Source organism: Anabrus simplex, chromosome 5 (assembly GCF_040414725.1).
Source record: "Anabrus simplex isolate iqAnaSimp1 chromosome 5, ASM4041472v1, whole genome shotgun sequence".
Lineage (NCBI taxonomy): Eukaryota > Metazoa > Arthropoda > Insecta > Orthoptera > Tettigoniidae > Anabrus > Anabrus simplex.
In genome coordinates this window covers 322,340,512-322,360,617 of record NC_090269.1, presented here as the reverse complement: position 1 = coordinate 322,360,617, position 20,106 = coordinate 322,340,512, and the positions used below count along the sequence as shown (strand labels likewise).

The 20,106-nt window shown below is 38.2% G+C and overlaps 1 protein-coding gene across 8 annotated transcripts in view; it reads left to right on the top strand.

Annotated features, from left to right (window-relative positions):
* The window catches only part of LOC136874046 (uncharacterized), a 616,846-nt gene that overhangs the window by 4,450 nt on the left and 592,290 nt on the right, over positions 1–20,106 (top strand). Inside the window, exon 1 of one of the 8 annotated variants that reach the window (XM_067147550.2) lies at positions 683–750. The exons of 6 other annotated variants lie outside the window; for them this stretch is intronic. The gene's annotated coding sequence lies outside the window, so the exon portion shown is untranslated. Of the gene's footprint in view, positions 1–682; positions 751–5,335; positions 5,455–20,106 lie in introns of those variants that run through there. One more of the 8 variants, XM_067147548.2, reaches the window with a different exon arrangement.

Genomic DNA, 20,106 nt, shown 5'->3' with positions numbered 1-20,106 from the left:
AATACTAAGAACAGCTACATACGTACGTACGTCATTCATTGCGAATCGGTGATATTATGATCAACTGAGATACAGTATGAATGTAGAAGTCTGTTATTGGCTTTATGACTTATTATTAGGGAGCAGATTGTTATGTGCTAAAAATGTGAAAAATATTTATTTTTATGTGCTGACAAACTTTAAAATATGTGATAAAAAATTGAAAATATTTTCCTCTAAATATCACATAACTAGTCGCGCTCAAGAAGTAAATAGGTATAATGTTTTGCATTAGAATATGGTGCTACCAAACGTGCTCCTTAAGGCAAAATGATGTCTGTGTATGGAAACGTGCTGTATGGTAGAAAAAATAGTACCATATCGTACTCACCCATCACACGCTGGAATATTAGTTGCTAGAAGTAGTCTCAGAATTGCAGTGAACAACAAAGGTCATCTCCAAATTGTCCATCACAAATGCATGCCGATTATCTCTAAAGAACGCCTTATACTGTGAAAACGATCGCTCCACATCACAGGAAGTCAGACGAGCATAGTTAAAGAGAGGAATGTCACCAACAATAACGTCATCAATTTCGCCAACATGAGCACCTGTAATACATTAGATATTTGGCACATTGTTTGAAATCCTCTGTTTTTCCTGAACAAATTTTGATATTTGACCTTTAACAGGCCCTGTACCTGCGAAGCCGGGAGTGAATCTAATTTATTTTCAACAGCGCGCACTTCCTTCACTGTTTCGGACAACAGGTTAGTGGATTTTTCAAGTATGTCTATAGTTTTACACAAGAAGCTTAGATTGGCAGTTATAAATGCCAAATCATTTTTCAAAGAGCTGTCTTTTAGTATCTCTTAAAGAACCTCAATTGACGACGCGTCGTTTTTATCTAGCACGTTCACAACGGATGCAAAACTTTCGAAATTGTCTGCGTAGTATACCACAGTGCTAAGCCAGGTACCCCACCGTGTAACAATAGGCAGAGGAGGAAGCGGAAGATCCGGGTTTTTCTCTTTAAAGAGATCGATTTTTGAGGGTGCTTTTATGAAGACTTTTTTGCCATTAGACACTAATTTATCCACTTGAGGATACTGAGCCCGCACAGTTTCACATAACCTGTGTAGAGCATGAACAACGCTAGTTACGTGTATCATTTTCGGAAAGCTCACAGAAAGGCCTTCGGGTGCCTTTTTCATGTAAGTTGCACTGTCAGTAAGGAGAAGCAATACATGGTCGTATTTTATACCTTTTGGCCAGGGTAAGTGCATGGCTTCGTTGAATAACCTAGCTACAGTGACATGGTTTGCAGCAAGCATTTCTTTACATGCTAGCAAATAAGAATGTTCACAAGCAGTTTTGTCATTCTTCAACACACCAACTACAACATTTCCTACTTTTCTGCCACTTGAATCAGTGGTTTCGTCAATGCTCACCCACAGTTTTTCGCTATCGCATACTGCCCGAATTCTCTGTAAAGTTTCTTTGTAACATTTTGGGAGATAGTTTTTCCTTAATGTGGATTCGTCTGGAGGCTCAAAATTAATGTACTATGTTAGGAAATTTCTCAGTCCTGGATTATTTATTTTACCAAGAGGAATGTTGGCGCAAACAAATGCTCTGCACACATCTAAATAATACTGGGAATATTTAGATGGGCCTGCATTTGAAGTAGCTGGTTCAGCTATTAGTAATTGTCGCGAACGCACACGCGAAGCAGCCGCAGTATGCTTATTTCCAGACAAATGCTGGATTACTTGAGAACATTGATCTGCACGTACTGTTTTACGATACGGTTGACTTTTCCATCGGTAGTGAAAATGCTTTTAAATTCCACTACATATTGTTGAAGAAGCAACCTTATACTCGACTTCTTTTTTGGCATTATTTTGCAGGTTACGACACACGCATTTACGGTGAATCACTGTTTCAATAAAAAGAATAGCAGCGGACACTGAAGGAAATATTTCTTATAAATCCATACAAAATCACACGACCACGGGAATGATATATATGGACCTGAACAGCTAACCTTACTCTTAGGAGTGATGAAATTCCACTACCTAATGGTGGGGCAATATTCTTCCGAGTCTCCCATGTCGTAACGGAATTACGTCACCTTATCTCTCCGTGATTGCCTTTCGCTTATATTCTATAAACAAAACCCGAGAGGGCTGACTCATAAAGAGTTGGAATGACATCATGCAAAGAAACATCTTGTTCAGCAAATCAAATCGCTGTCTAAATGTAACGACGTAGCCAGTGACCAGCAAGTTTTAGAACTTATGGAGGGAAGTCCATAAATGGTCGAAACATTCAGATACATTATGTTAAATATACTGTTAAAAACAATACCGTAATCGTAAAATGAAAATATGAGCATTGCTTTATAACACAGAAGCATTTTAAATTTTATTGATCAACAAATATTGCCGATTTATGTGCTTATTATAGATTTTTCTTAAAATATGTATTTACATAAATAAAATGTGAAAATATGTGTTTTTATGTGAAATAAGATTCAGTTTTTACACTTAGGGATGCACAATGGGAATAATGAACTTCGTAACTTGCGTTAAAACTTACGCCAAAAAAAAAATGTAATTACATAAAAATCCGCTCCCTACTTATTATGAATAAGATATCCTGAGTCCACCCCCCTTTTACTCTCATACAGTAGATGTAAAGTTTCTTCTGAGATTTCACTTTTTCCATGTAAAATACGATTGATCGCAGCTGCTAGCTTTGCTCTGCCTGGATTCCGTTTCACTTGGTATGCTACCATCCTGGGAGAAAACACACTCTAGATACTTGAAATGATCATCCTGTTCCAGTTTTGTATTCCCAACCTGATATTCAATTCTCTTTAAGTTTCTTTCCTACTGTCATCACTTTTGTTTTGAAAATTCATATCATACTCGCTGCACCCATTTTCAAATTCCAAGATCTACCATTAAAGCCTACTCGTTGGCCGAACTGCTTACTAGATTTCCACCCAGTTAGATCCTTCTTTCATTTTCGTGAAGTGATCCATGCAAACTACGAACAGCTAAGGTGTAAGATGCAAGCTAGATATATCTGTTACATATGTAAAGTTGTAACTTACCCCTGGAACTTCTTTGAACCACAGACTCACCTACCATCAGTCGATCAATTCATCAGTCATTCAGTTCACCAATCAGTCATTCACCGAGCTCGATAGCTGCAGTCGCTTAAGTGCGGCCAGTATCCAGTATTCGGGAGATAGTAGGTTCGAACCCCACTGTCGGCAGCCCTGAAGGTGGTTTTCCGTGGTTTCCAATTTTTCACACCAGGCAAATGCCGGGGCTGTACCTTAATTAAGGCCACGGCTGCTTCCTTCCCACTCCTAGCCCTTTCCTGTTCCATCGTCGCCATAAGACCTATCTGTGTTGGTGCGACGTAAAGCATATGGCGTAAGCATATCAGTCATTCATCAGTGGTCTGTGTTTAGGGCTGTTGCCCAGATGGCAGATTCCCTTTTGATTGTGTTCCTAGCCTTTTCTTAAATGCTTTCAAAGAACTTAGACATTTATCGAACATTTTCCTTCATAAATTATTCCAATCCCTCATCCCTCGTCCTATAAATGAATACTAGTCGCAATTTATGCCCTTGAATTCCAACTTTACCTTCATATTATGATCTTTCCTACTTTTGAAAGCTCCTTCAAGCTTATTCATCTACTAATGTAATTCCTCGCCATCTCTTCACTGACAGCTCAGAACATACTGCATGTGTATGAGCAAGTACAATTTGAAGGTCCACCTGTTCAATACACAAAATAATCCATTGATTATTGTCCAAATATTGGACAAAACATGTTCCACGAATAAAGGCACAATGAGACAATAAACAATGGATTATTTTATTTTGTGTATTGAACAGGTGGACCCTCAAATTGTTCTTGCTCAGACATTGCAATTTTCGATAGGGTTCATAACAAGACATACTGAATAGTGGAGCGCCTAGTTTCCTTACTCCCAACTCTTCCCATCCCGAAGTTTAGAACATTTTGGTAATTTGTAACACTACTCTTTCGTCAGAAATCAATCACCAGAACAAATCGTGATATTTTCTTGTGGATCTTTTCCATTTCTCCTATCAAGTAATACCGATGTCGGGTCTCATACACTGATGTTTTCTCAACATTTTTTACGGGACTAGGACCATAACTAGAACCGGACGATTTGCATGGTGACGGGCTCGTAGAATCACTAGATTTCTGGGAGTCATATTCTAGTTTCAAACTCGGGTCCGCTGCTTACTTGCGATCGGATGAAGTTTTTGTTGAGCAGATTCACATTGGTCGCTTTGACTGTCTCCACTGTCCACTCCAGCATATACATGTACGCTACTCTTGCTACCTCCCATTGATCTAGATGAGAGATTTGCTACATGATTTGAGAGACTTGTAGTTGCATCTGGAGGCTGATTTTCCGCATGTTGTCTTATAGCACAACGATTGTGTCAAAAGAATTCAGGATAGGTTTCGACCTGTCTTACCTGTTATTTCCCTTGTGGGAATACCGTTACAAACGAGGTAATGCTACATTGTTGTGGTTAGCGTAGCTTTCATGTCATCATTGCCTGCCGTTGACTCGGATTACCCAGCCATGTCCTTCGTATACCCCAACATCATATACTCCGATTGGCCCTCACTGAGTTGCATCAGCAGCCTGACATACCAAAGACTATCACCAGAACACCTTGCGGCAAACAGTTATCAGTGATATCAAGCTCATTGATTTAACCTGGAACAAGCCAGAATTTCGTGCTGGGGAACGACCTCATCACCCGATGTGCTCAACAGCATGGGAGTAGTTTAAACTTGAGACTGTTTAGAGCAGGGGAATTTTCTTTGATCCTAGTATTCAATGTGAATGAAAAAGTTTTGTTTTAGAAATCTGTCTGTTACGATTCGTAAGCTGGGAGGCAAGACTTTTCAACACCTGGATGAAAAATGAGTAAGGAACGAATCACAGATCATGTGTATTTCAATGCAAATTTAATATTAAATGGCAGTATACCTCGTTGATGCGGTCAGTTGTCTTTCTTCTACCGAACAAGCGGCTATGCTGTTTGGTCACGTAGCTATTCGCTTGCATTCGGGAGATAATGGGTTCAAACCCCACTGTCAATAGTCATGAAAATGGTGTTCTATGGTTTCCCATTTTCATACCAGACAAATGCTGGGGCTATACCTTAATTACTCCAGATATGCCTAGCATCCTATATGTAGGACACTTGCACTGCTGTGATATTTGATTACTGTAGTTGTTCCTTTTCTGCTTGGGAGATGGCAGTAGTCATCAGTGCTTCATCAGAGAGTAAACAAATGAAGCAAGACCTAAAGTGTCCATTGTTGTGGCAGTGTGATAATGAGTGCCAAAGTTGTAACTCCTTGAAAGATGACTTCAGCTTCACACTGTGATAGTAGAAAGTAAGTAATTATTGCACAATTATTATTGTTACAGGGCATTTATCACTTGTAATGGTCAGAAAACATCCAAAAAGAGACATGCAAATGGGAAGTATATACCGTATTTACGCGAATAATCCCAGCCACCGAATAATCCCCGCACCCTAACTTTAGGTAGGCTTATTTTGAAAAAAAGAAATGCCAACTTTGATGCAAATTTCGTGCTTCAAATTTTTAAAAAATGTGCGAGTATTATTCGCATAAATACAGGTGTTTACGCGAATAATACCCGCCACCGAATAATCCCGCACCCTAAATTTAGGAAGGCTGATTTTGAAAAAAAATGCCAACATTGACGCAAATAAAACCTGCACCCAGTTTCATGTCCCAATTTTTTTTTTTAAAATGTGCAGGTATTATTTGCGTAAGTACGGTACATACTTTCTGTGGTTCGGGTTAGGGTCTCTAGCCTGGTGTCCTATGTAGGACACATGGCAAATATACTACATCATTCAGTTGAAATCAAATTTTTTTTTTTTTCCCTTTTGCCGAACCATATATTTATCTTACATAATTTAAGCTCTAAGACTTCAGTACCAATACATGGGTTTTGTTTCTGATTCAGTACATATACACTGGATGAAATTTTGACACTTTAGGAAAGTAAAGGAATACATGTAAAGGGCAATGGTGAGGTGGATGTGTACATAGTTCCTCCTAATAATGCCAAGGAGAATATAAGTGATGAATACTCGGGGGGGGTGACAATGTTGTCACTCCAAATAACCTACCAGGAGCACTTCTCTTGGCCTCTGCTGGGCAGCCTCAGATGTCCCAGGATGATCATATCAGTGAAGAAGAAGTGAATGGTACCACAAATACACACCAACCTCCTATGAAAATATGCAGGAAAAGAAATGAAAAGACTTGCACTTGGTGTAATATAATTGTGTGCAGATTTTGCACGATAAACTGAGTGGATATTGGATAAAACCATTTCTTCTGTTCTTTGATGAAGATTTAACTTCTTTCATAGTGGATAAAACCAACTGTTATGCTGCTTTGCGCAACAAAAAGGGTGATGTTTCCACTAATGAACTGTTGTTTTATTGGCATACTTTTACTGAGTGGGTATGTCCCTGTGCCTCGGTGACGAATGTTGTGGGAAACTGCACCGGACACTCTAAATGAACTTGTTTTCTCATCAGTGTTTAAGGATCACTTTGAATGTTATCATGGCAAACTTTCACATTTGTGAAAATGACAAATTAAATAAGAAGATAGGTATGCTCAAGTTTGCCCTCTGTATGATGCACTGAACGAAAGGTTCTTACTGCATGCACAACATGAGGAAAACTCAATTGGTATGGGTACAAAACCTGGGTTGGCACTACTTCAAAAGGCTACGTCTTTTGGAAGGACCCTTATCAACGTAGATCTACTACAGTAAACTCTTGAGTATAAGGATCTGGGTGTGGGGGCATCTATTTTTCTTCAGTATTGTGATAATTTAACCTCCGCTGCTCCATTTCCTTACCATTTCGTGTGTGATAATTTCTTTGGGAGCCTTTTGTTATTAGAAGAACTGAAAAACAGAAATATAAGTGCATCATGTACAATGCATGAAAATCAGAGTGCAGAAAATCAAAGTGCAAAGTGTCCTTTGAAAGGCAGTACTGTTATAAAGAAAACGGAGTGGGACATGTTTTGCTTCAAGACAGAACCAAAAAGAAACTTGATTTTTATGAAGTGGAATGACAACAACATTGTCACAGCTGCATCGAATGCTGTTGAAATACACCCAGTTCATCTCACAAAAGGAGAAGAAACATGTAAAAATTACACAGCCTCACCTCATATATGTCTATAAGAAATATATGAGTGGTGGGGACAGATATGACCAGACTGAGAGCTTATATTGCATCACCATTAGAGGAAAGAAATGGTATTTTCCTCTTATAAGTGACTATATTGGCACTGCAGAGCAAAATGCTTGGCTATTCCACAAATGGAGTAGCTGTTGAAGACTAGGCAACTGGGGGAGTTTGTTCCAACATCACCGGTGAAGATGTGCCAATACTAACTCAGTTGGACACGCTTGCAGTTTGTGCTCCATTGCCTGTAATGACAACGGTGTGCAACATGTACTTTCCACGGGACTACAATCCTGGGGATTTTAATCGCTTCCGATTAATTCTTCTGGCTCAGGGACTGGGTGTTCGTCCCAACACACTCTTCATATTCACACAGCACACTACACTACCAACCACCACATAAACACGCAATAGTGATTACATCATTCCATATAGGGTTGGCGCCAGGAAGGGCATCCGACCATAAAACAGGGCCAAATCCACATGTGCGACACAGTTCGCACCTGCGATCCTACACGCGTGGGAAAAGCAGTAGGAAAAGGAGATAAATCAGCCTTAGCTAAGCAACGAATTGCTGAACTTTTGATAGGAAAGAGATGGGGATCAGCTATTACCAGACAGGAGTCTCCATTGAAGAAATCGGGGACAGAAAGGTCATGAAATGTTATCGGAATCAGATTGTTCTCATCAGGAAAGTGTTGAATCAACTTCAAGCTATGCAAGTCCTGCACCTATACCCTACATGTCATGACGGAAACTACAATCCCCATAACTTTGACTCAAGAAAGGTAATATTGTGAAGAAAAAAAGTGCAGGTGAATCATTTTCTGTTCTTTGGATAAGGAGAAGAAGAGACAAGCTTCCAGAGTTAGCAGTATTCGTACAGAAGCTGCTAGGAAGGGAAGGAAAAACATATGGTTCTGGTGACTTCGGTAATGAATCAGGAAGAAAATGTCATTTGAACTTTGATTTAATTTTTCCGCCACTTGTAATTTTTACGATAAATCCCATTTTTCTCCCATAATATTCAACCAATTGCAACAAAATTTGTATGGTATATGTATCACGGCTATATTAAGAAACCTGCATATCAAATTTTTGATTGCAGAATTTCTTCAAGTAGTAGAGATTTTTAAGTCCTAAAATCTATATATATGAAATAAGAGTTTTGTCTGTACATTGCTCAGAATGTGAAAATAATGGTATTTCTGTATCGGTCATGTCCATAGTAACAAGAAAATGCACTTTTTACTTTTCTGTAATTTCTGTCTGTCTGTATGTATGTACCCGCATCACGAGAAAACGGTTGAAGATAATTTAATGAAAATCGGTATGTGAAGTCGGGGGATGAGCCTCTACAATCTAGGCTATAAATCATTTTACTCACGCTGAAGAAATGGTAGTTTAGGGGAAGGCCTAAAATTGAATTCTCAACTATTTATGTTATTAGTGGTCGTATTTTAAAGAAAATGGGTATGCAAAGTTGGGGAATAAGTTGCTACAATCTAGGCTATCAATAATTTTATTCACGGTGAGAAAAATGGTAGTTTAGGGGAAGTCCTAAAATTTAATTCTCAAATATTATTAGTAGTCCTATCTTGATGAAAATCGGTATGCAAAGTCAGGAAATAATTCGCTATAGTCTAGGCTGTAAATTATTTTATTCACACTGAGTGAAATGGTAGTTTAAGGGAAGGCCTAAAATGTAATTCTCAAATATTTCTTATTAGAGGTGTAATTGATGAATGCTACATAACTAAGGTTATATAATATTAAATTTCCTATTATTCATGTCTTATACATTGTTACCGTACTTTCTATGATCATAAACATATTCATGAATTTGGATTTTTGTTACTAAGTCCAAATCAGCGCCGAGTAATGAGAAAATGGGTACCGGTAAACAGTTTTTCTTGAAAATCGCTATGTAAGTCGGAGAATAAGAAACTGCAGTTTACGGTGTAAAATATTTTACAAATCACAGAGTCGAAAGAAAACTAAATGTGAAGGCCTACAATATAGAAAGCTAACAGTGATCAACAATAACATTACATTGACCATTGTTTGTCGTGATGTGCTTTGTGTCTTCTGTTGCCCCTCATCTCCGGTAGATAGGACTACTGCTGCGTACAGAGTATTTTTTATCTGATTTACGTCGCACCGACATAGATAGGTTTTATGGCGACGATGGGATAGGAAAGGGCTAGGAGTGCCTTAGGCCTTAATAAAGGTACAGGCCCAGCATTTGATTGGTGTGAAAGTGGGGAAACCACGAAATACAATCTTCAGTGTTGCCGACAATGGGGTTCGAATCCACTATCTCTCGGATGCAAGCTCACAGCTGCGCACCGCTAACCACACGGTTAACTCGCCCAGTCATACAGAATGTAACAGCCTGCCTGAATATTGATGGGAAGTAGCTGGTGAGATAGATAACTTTCTTCTTTAGCATGCCATTCCCCTGGTTTATAAATTTTGTTATACTACTGGTACGTAACACTCTGAATCATCATAGCATTTGGGCTATTCAATCCCTACTCTGAGGCACTGATTGGAATGAACAGTGTGCATATTTAGCGGAATAATGGCAGATCAGTGTTCATGGCAATCTGCGGCCTGGTCATCCGAGCTCTGGAACTTTGGACTATTAGATTGGCACCGCAATCTATCCGCAGCACTGTTCGTTAAAAGTGATAAAACATGCGGCTTTCCATTTGATCGAGTATTTTATATGATAGCATTGCTTTTAATCGCTACATTCATACTTACGTTTTTATAATGACCTATGTTGATTTCAGTTAGGAAAACCACAAAGTCAGTCTTTCTGAGAATCCCGTAGCGAAGCATGGGTACATCAGCTAGTTTAGAACATAAAAATTACACAAACTTTAGTACGATATATCTCCTTATATAAATTATATACAGAAAAATCTATTCTTAGTGCTTTTAAAAGGTGTATTATCTACCTAATTACAAATTTACATTAAGATGTTAATTAAATTTAATGAAAAAATGGAATTAAAAACTTCATTTTTTTAATGAAAACTAATAGTTCTTGTAAACTAATAGTTATATATGAAAGTGTGTTTCAACCATGCATCAAATTTAAGACATCGTTTCTCCAAAACCCGTCATCTGATCAAATCCACATTTTAACACAATATACATTGGGATGTTTTAAGTATAGTAAGTATAGAATTTTGTTTCCAAGTAACAAGTTATCAAATTTCTAAGGCAACTTTTTCTCGGCTCGGCTGGTTGAAAAATTGCATTCCTGGTCGCGCTTTAAGCTTTACGTATCCAATAGTTATATATGAAAGTGTGTTTCAACCATGCATTAAATTTAAGACATCGTTTCTCCAAAACCCGTCATCTGATCGAATCCACATTTGGACTATGAAATACGGAAATGATTTCTTTTTTTATATCGGTTTGTATTTGGAGTGGGTAGGCCGACATAAATGTGTAGCTGCCTTGTGCTAGGAAGACCCTGTAATGTTACCGCGATATTGCTGGGAACCACGCCGCACTGAAGGTTGTGTCTGTTGATTACAGTTGCACGTACAGTGGCATTTGCTTTGCCATATGAGCTTAAAACGTTCCTCTGATATTTAATAATTACCTGGAATCGGCAATGAAGCAAATGGCATTATGAGGTAACGAAGAAAATTTCCGATCTGCTTTTCCCATAAAGAATAGTAAGCTTGTGTCCTCGTCCCAAGATGGTGCAGTTCTTTTCAGGTATACCTCCATCAGCTGCATGTACCATTCTATAATAGCCTCCCTGCCATTCTTAAATCTCTGGTGTTACTGGTAATCGAGCCCAGGTTCCCCAAGGACGGCAGCAAGTAACGCTAATCGTTACGCTATGGAGGAGGACAGCTTTTCTTTTTACAGTTTTACAATTTGCTTTACGTCACACTGACACAGATAGGTCTTATGGCGATGAGGGTATAGGAAAGAGCTTGGAGCAGCTGTGGTCTTAATTAAGGTACCCCGCCATTTGCATAGTGTGAAAATGTGAAACTACAGAAAATCATCTTCAGGGCTGTCGACAGTGGTGTTCGAACCTACTATCTTACAGCTGCGCGATGCTAATCGCACGGCCAACTCGTTCGGTGGACAGGTTTTCTCGCAAGGACAGTGGACCTCCAATCCAACTTTAAAAATGTGTTATTTTTGTTTTTATGTTTTGCATTTTACAGTTTTTAATTTTTAAAGTATTTGGTATTTACATACCAGTCTGAATTCTCCGCTGCTGCCTGGCCTCTCTTCTTGGAATTCCCGTGCTGGGGTTTTCTGCCCGCAATAAACACATATTTTCCGTCTTCGAATTAACTAGGTTCAGTTCAGTCTTGTTCAGTTTGTTGGGGAGTGCATATTCCTATAAGATGCCTCCATGACCTTCGTTCACTGAATTTGAGCTTTGTATGATAGTAAGTGCCATTTGGTTTTTACTTTAGAGGGCAAGACGCTAGGTGTAAAGTGGTTTCCTATTCATCAACAAACAGCTGATTGCCTTAGAATATCACTTCGGTATGTCAAATACGCAATGAAGAAGAATAACGAAAATAACGGCAAGAAAAACATTGAAGTACTCCCATGTCCATCAAGAAGAAAAGACTGTCAACAGGATTACCATGCATTGTAATAGATTAGTTCACTATTGGAGTTATCAGGCGTACCATTCACAGCCTTTTCTTTTGGAGAAGGCTGTCCCGACCATTTTAAAATTGAAAGAGAGGCTTTAGCATTCAATGACGGACTTTCCAGAAATAATCATTATCATCATTCGGGCTCGGATGTTTAGGAAAAGTCATATTTTTTCTTTGTCTCTATTTTCCCGTCTTGATTTGATTTCGGTGCAAATGAGGTGATTATCGTCTCAATTAAGTGATTTTCATTTGTCATATAAATGCATATTTTGTCTATGTTTTGCCATAAGGTAATATTTTGAGCTATTTTAGTAGAAACATCATATTTCGGCGGTTTGACGGCAGCTGTAGTTGTGCAAAATCATCTTCAACTTACCGAATGCGAATTAGTGTTCAAAAAACTGCCTCTCCGTATCATGCTGTTGATACAAGTGGAATTCCCTTTGTATATAATGAAGGTCATAGACCTGACCCTAACCAGCCCGCTGTACTCGGCAACCCAGTCTCCCAGGTGGTGACAGAAATAATCCGGAAAGTCCCGCCCCACCAGTGAGCTAATTACTGCAGGTAATCGCTCACTTGTCTTTGTTCAGATGTTAGGACCTCAGCCTCCTTTCACTTACACAAGTGTCAGTTTACAGTAAATCATATCCCAGCACACATTCCAGTATGCCTAAGGAAAAGTCTTCTGCTAGTGTTAAGTTACGAAGCTATGCTAAGGAATTTGGAGAAGACTATTTCTGTACATATGGTTTAGTTCTATTTTGCAAGTTGTGTGAAGTGAAAGTCGTGGCTGAAAAATGTTTTAATGTGCAACAACATTGTAACAGGCAAAACACAGCAGCAATGTCAAACGACAACATGCCGATAAGTAGAGGCAGCAATTGATATTCGATAAGGCTGTTTCATCTTCAGCGATGGAAAGATGTTCGGATTTTTCAATGGAACTTTGTGAGATGATGGTATCTGCAAACATTCCTCTAAACAAGGTAAACAATCCCCATTTCAAGAATTTCTTGGAGAAATACACTAAAAAATCTGTTCCTACAGAATCAACACTGCGAAAGAACTATTTATCGCGTTGTTGTGAAGATACTCTAAATCGAATACGACACAGTGTAGGAGACAATAAGATTTGGGTATTTACTGATGAGACGACGGACACTACAGGTAGATATGTAGGGAAAGTAATTATTGGAACACTCCGTGCTGATCACCCTGGGGATATTTTTCTTCTAACCTCAGTATTTTTAGAGAGAGCAAATCATTTGACGATTGCAATTCTTTTTGATAATGCGCTAAAAATTTTGTGGAAGAATGAAATTAAGCGGGAATACATTCTTCTTTTTGTTACTGTTGCTGTTCTGTACATGGTGAAAGCTGCTGAAGGCCTCAAACTGTTTTATCCAAAAATTATTCACGTCACTTGCCTTCCGCTTGCTCTACATAGGGTGGCGGAAGTAATTAGTGGAAATTTTCCTGAAGTCCATAAATTAATATCTAACGTGAGATTTTTTTGAAAGCACCACTGTTGGTTGCGACTTTCAAGGAGTTAGCTCCTTCAACACCACTCCCTCCACAGCCAGTTCGTACTAGGTGGGGGACGTGGCTCGATGCTGTAGCGTATTATTGCGAAAACTACTCCACTGTCAAAAATATTGTTAACTGCTTCAAAAAAGATGATGCTTCTTGTATCAAGATTGCGTGGGAATTGTTTTCCAACAGTTTGTCAGAAAGTCTGTCATATATTAAGTCGAACTTTGCAATTATATCGAGTGCAATTACTCGTTTAGAATCTGCTGGCTTAGAAATTCATGCAAGTATTGACATTGTTAGAAGTGTTGAACTTTCAGTACAACAATCACATGGAATATTTGGTGACAGTATAAAATGGAAACTTCAAAATGTGCTGAATCGAAATGATGGTTTTCACCGTGTGTGCAAGATAAATGATGTTCTTAGAGGAGAAGGTACCAGAAGGTACACTTCAAGATGAAATGCTTACTCGACAGCAGTGATTTAGCGTTATGTAAATATGCACGAATAACATCTTCTGACATAGAAAGGAGCTTCTCTTCTTACTAGAATGTGGTAAGTGATAATCGGAGGTCTTTTGCGCCTGGTGCTTTGAAGATGAATCTTGTCACACGCTTCATTTCCACCCGCGGAGAAACGGTATGGGAGTTTGCACTAGAGGCTGTGACGCCCTACCATAATGTATTGAAAGACATCTACTTAATTCGTTTCTTGGTGCTCAATTTAAACTTAAATGCATTTGAATAATGTTAATGAAATCTGAGCTTAAACTTTTCAAAACATTTTTTTAATGCATAGATTTCTAGTTTTCTCATATTTCAAACCACCAATGCAGGGTGCAAACATGTTTTGACTTTTAAAATGTTCTGTTATCTGATAATCGTAGCAAACTTAGTATTCTGTAGGTATGTATTCACAAATGTTTGATAATTGAATCAAGGATACTAGACTGTGAATAACTGCTGCCTATGTATATTCAGAAAACTAATATGAAAGTAAGAATAAAGAGGTTAGTTAACAAATATGTACCAGTATCAGAGGAATTGCCATTTCGATTTATACTTCATTTTCAAATGGCCATATTTTGATTAATGATTTTCGGATCATATTTTGTAATTTTTAGGTTATATTTAGTCACTTTTGAGGTCATATTTGCTTGCTTATTTGGGCTATTTTTAGGTCTTAAACATCTGAGCCCTAATCGTCATCTTCATTTTCCATTTCCAGCTTCCTGGGTCGGGTTGTGAATCAAGGAGTTCCATCGCTCCCTGTCTCTCCACCACTCTTCTGGTTTTCCTCCCCTCTTCTTTATGCACTCTCACACTGAATCTGTCCATCCCTTTCGGGGCCTTTCTCGTGGTCTCTTTCCTGTTAACTTCTCTGGAAAAGCTTCTTTTTTTGGCACTCTCTCTTCTCCCATTCTCATCATATGTCATACCACTTTAGCTTTGTTGTTTCTATCCTGTCTTGAATTTTCAAGATTCCTGTCCTTTTCCTTATCTCATCATTTCTAATTCTATAATTTCTGGTCTTGCCCTCAATACCTCTTAGGAATTTCATCTCTGCTCCCTGTATTCTACTCTCCTCTCGTTTTGTTGTAGTCCACAATCCAGCTGCATAGGTTAGTATGGGTTCATAATAGGTTGAATATACAGTAATACTTTCTTACATTTCTTCGGGACATCTTGGTTCCACAAAATACTCCTTACACTCTGGTAGAAGCTGTTTGCTTGTTGTATTCTTTTTCCAATTTCCTTGGTAATCTTTCCATCTTCTGTGATCACACTTCCAAAGTACTTGAAACTTTCAACCACTTCCAGAATTTTACCATTCAGTTTTATCTTTCCTTTTCCTTCCTTCTTTCCTTCCTTCCCCTTGTCATCACTATTGTTTTTCTTTTCACTGTGCTTACTTTCATCCCAAATTTTTCTATCTCTTGATTCCATACATCTACTTGTTTTTGCACTTTCATTTCATCTTAACCCCATATCACTATATCATCTCCAAACAATATGGCTATTGTTGCCTGTCTTCACAATCTCTAATGTTCTTATGAATTTCATCCATGACTATGATGAATAGTATGGGGGATACCACACTTCCCTGTTGGAGACCAGTTTCAACTTTAAACCATTTTGTTTTTCCTATACTAGTCTTCGCACTACTAACACAATTTTTGTACATAGCTTTTATCATTTGCACTTCCACTCTGTTAACTTGTTTTTTCCCCAATGTGTCCCATACCAACTTTCTGGGCACGCTGTCATAAGCCTTCTCAATGTCAATAAACGTCATCACTATGTTTTTTTCTAAACTCCCATCTTTTCTCCATCATATGTCTTAGATCAGGTCAAATGTTGATCTGTTTTCCCTAAAACCATACTGTTCTTCCATTTCTCCTAGCTTCCTCCTCAGTCTTCCTTCCAATACTCGCTCAAATATCTTAGTTACATGGCAGTTAGGGTGATCCCTCTGTAGTTATTGCATTCCTTTTTATCACGTTTTAAAATTATCAGGATAATTAAACACTTTCCCCACTCTTCTGGGATCTCTTTCTTCCCCCAGATTATTCTAAATAATTTATACAGAAATGTCCCTTGAAAAATTTAGCCAAATTGTTCATATTATCGGATTTCGCTTTAAAAAACTCAAACGCCTGTTCTTGTGGAATCGTTATGGGTCGCAGCCTCCAGACACACGTTTTTAAGAAGAATTTGCGGACTTTGGGAAGAAAGCTACAAGATTTTCTATACAGATGAAATATTGTGCGCACAAAACCACACGATGACCTAGGCGTGGCAAGAAAAGTTGTTGAAGCTCTGAATAGATGTAATTATGACCAATACCGATGCCACCTGCAGGAAATATACGGATGGAGGGGAGGTTTTAAAATTCCGACAGGAGCTGTACAGTGCATCATAATACTACACATTGGCAGTGAACAGGGATTTCTTCAAGGAACCGAGCTCTTATTGTGGGAAAGATAGGAACACGTGAATATCACCAGGAAATGAATTCCCTCCACTTTGAAGAATGGTTCAGGACGGTTTTAAGCCTACTCCCTCCGAAATCTGCCGTAGGTATAGACCACATATCTTATCACACAGTTTAGCCTACCAAGTCATGGTTAAGAGCCGACATTATTGCGTGGATTGAGAGAGGAAACATCCCACTGCCGCCTGATGCAATTGATTTCAATTCGTTAACAAAAGCAGTACTACTCCATCATGTCAAACCCTACTTAAGAACGTCTCAAAAGAAATTTAATGAATCACTAAAGAATTAAGAAAAGACATTGAACTTTATCTGGCAGCCAGTAGTTCACTGTGAAATGAATGCTACGTAATTGATTTGGGCCTTTGTGAAGAATAAAATTGCAAAAATAAACCTTGTGAGCGCTGAAGAGAAGAGACGAAGCATAAATGTGACAAGAGACCTATGCCAAGAAACCTTATGTTCCGTAAGCCTGAGTTCACATGTAATAAATATCATTTTTGATCCGTATTGATGATATTTGATTAGAATAATAACAGTAAGTTATTTTAGCCTGAGCTCAGGAAAAAATGTATAAAACATGCCATAGACATAGAAAAATATTATTGGAAAAAAGACTACCTTCCTGAAGAGAATCAAGTACAGCCAGTTGTAGTCAGTATTGAAAGTTCCGATTCTGAAAGCAATTAGTATGAATTATAAATTGATGACGATATTTCTAATGATAAACTGTAAGCTAAAATAACCAATGTATATATTGTAAATACCTAGATATACCTAAGTAAAAGCTGTCAAAAGAATCTAAAATAAAATATAAAAAGTATTTTATAGCTGCCATTGGAGTTCCAAAGCACTCGTGAGAAAAGATGATGGGAAATATTTTTCATCACCTCATAATGCCATTTGCTTCAATGCTGATTGTGGCGTGGCATGGGGCGGTGTGGCACTATTGCGGCAACGTCGCAGGGTCTTCCCATCACAAGCCACCTTCCCATTTATGTTGTCCTACCCACTAAAATACAAACTGATATAAAAAAAAAGTGAATCATTTACGTATTTCACAGTCATACAGCATAACTATTGGATTCGTAAAGATTACCACGCGACCAAGAAGGCAATTTTTCAACCAACCAAGTCGAGAAAAAGTTATCTTAGAAAATCGATAACTTTTAATCTAGGAAACACAGGGCCGATGACCTTCGATGTTAGGCCCCTTTAAACAACAAGCAACAAGAAAATACAAAATTCTGAAATTTAAACTATATTTAAAACATCCCAATGAATACTGGGTTAAAATCTGGATTCGATCAGATGGCAGGTTTTGAAGAAACGTTGTCTTAAATTTGATGCATGGTTGCAACACGCTTAAAAATGGGCATTTTTGGCGTTTCACTCGCAATAAAAAAATATTAAAATATAAATTAAAGTTTCAAAACCCATGACCTAACGTGAAATGAAATGAGGATAATGATATTGGATTTTCAATGGGCATATTGGTTATTTCATAAACAACCTCCAAACTAGAGTACACATAATATCTTGGTCGACAGTAGTTGGGTTCGTCCTTGTGACATGTCCATAGAAGGTCAGGCGCCCTTTCCTGGCTGCGCCCTGTGCTATTTTTTAGTATAACTCTATAGCTCCTGGTTTGGTCGCCTCCTGTACTCACCATCTACTTTTCTGGACCTCCAGTTTGTCCAACAATCCTTTCCTGTTCAGCATCAAGCATTCTGTGGCGTATAGGGCTTCTGTGCAGATAACTGTCTGGTAGTGCCTCAGTTTAGTGTTACGAGAGACATTTCTTGTTATAAATGTTCCTCGAATGATAAGAATTTCATTTGGTCCGTATTGAACTGAGATTACAATTAAATTAAAATTATATATTGGGGTTCCACCTATTCAATACAAGAAAACTTATTAATGCAGGTTACGTTATAAGTCAATCACAATAGGGACTGGTTTCAACCTCTAGTCAGGGTCATCTTCAACCTTTTGTTAAAAACGTGCAAGGTGCCAGTGAATTTTTACCTTGCACCTTTTGAACGACAGGCCTGACTAGAGGTCGAAACCGGTCCCAATTGTGACTGATTTATAATGTAACCTTGCATTAATAAGTTTTCTTGTATTGAGTAGATGGAATCACAAAATATTTTTAATTGTTTTAAATGTTCTTGGTCAGTCGATATGCTTACTAGTTTGTTAATCCGGGTTGTTAGTGCTACCCCTTCTGATATATTGGGTTCCAGTCATTCTCCCTGGTCCTTAAATCTGTTGACTTTCTCATAATTTACTGGGTGTATCACCGATACACATTGAAGACATTGTTGATTTTCACAGTAAGTTATATGTTTTTAAAACCAAACCTGAGCAAGGCAATTTTCTCATCAAATACACAAGGGTTACAGAACCTAAAACTCGCATGCCAAGAAACTAGATGAATCCAAGGCCAAGATTAGTAATGTAATACTTAATTAGAAGAAAACCGGACATATTATACGTGTGTGTGGAAAAACCTTTGCTACTATAACCAAAATATCGAGGAGGAAGTTGAATGATATAGCAAAGTGTTTCTCAGCAACTGGTGAAAATAGACCTGAGTGGAGAAGGGGCTCTCGAATTGGATCTAGAGATGTGGAGATTTCATAATCAGTGCCTGATTTCCTGAAGAGTCTGATGTGCAGGAAAAGTCACTACTGTCAGGGGAAATTATACATGTTTCCATGGATCCTTCTCTTTCAGTTAAGGAATGTTGGTGAATTTGGATGATCAAAAGAAATTACAAAGGCAATCCAAGTGCATCATTTTGTCATTAAAAAAAAAAAAAAATCCCAACCATATTTAACATAGGATTTGGAAATCCAGAAACAGATATCTGCTCATTTTGTGAGGATGCCAAAGGTCAAATCAAGAATTCCAGGAGCCCAGGTGAAAAAATAGAATGGATGACAAGACATTTTACACAAGCATAGATCAAAGAAATTTTATGAGATAATGAAGTGTGAGGAAGGAGGGTATTGTGAAGGTTGTCTTTGATATGCGGTAGAACCAGCCTCCTCCAATGATCAGGATATCTGAAACATTTTATGCACAACAGATATGGTTGTATAATCTTACCTTCGTTATTCATGAGAAAGAACAGTGCACAAATAACACTTTCGTCTACAATTGGACTGAAGATCAATCCAGACGTGGAACGAATGGCGTGGTGTCTGTACTACACAGCTTCCTACAGATCCTTGAAGAGAAAATTGCTTGTATTAAAGAGAATGCCCTAGCACTTCCTCATACCCTGAGACTCTTTTTAGATTCTGCAAGCAGCTGTATCAAAAATACAACAATGTTGAGTTTCCTTCTGAACACCAGTCATGTTTTGAATGTAGTAGAGTAGAGTACTACTTCCCGATCAGGGGGCACAGCTTTATGCCTTCTGATCAAGTTTTTGTTGTTGTTTTGCTAGTGGCTTTATGTTGTACTGACACAGATAGGTCTTCTGGCGACGACGGGATAGGTGTGTAACGGTTCAAATCATGTTACAAGCATTCATCATTATTATTATTATTTGATTCAGTTCTATAATCTGATTTTGGTACGTATTAATTATCGCTTGCTTCATT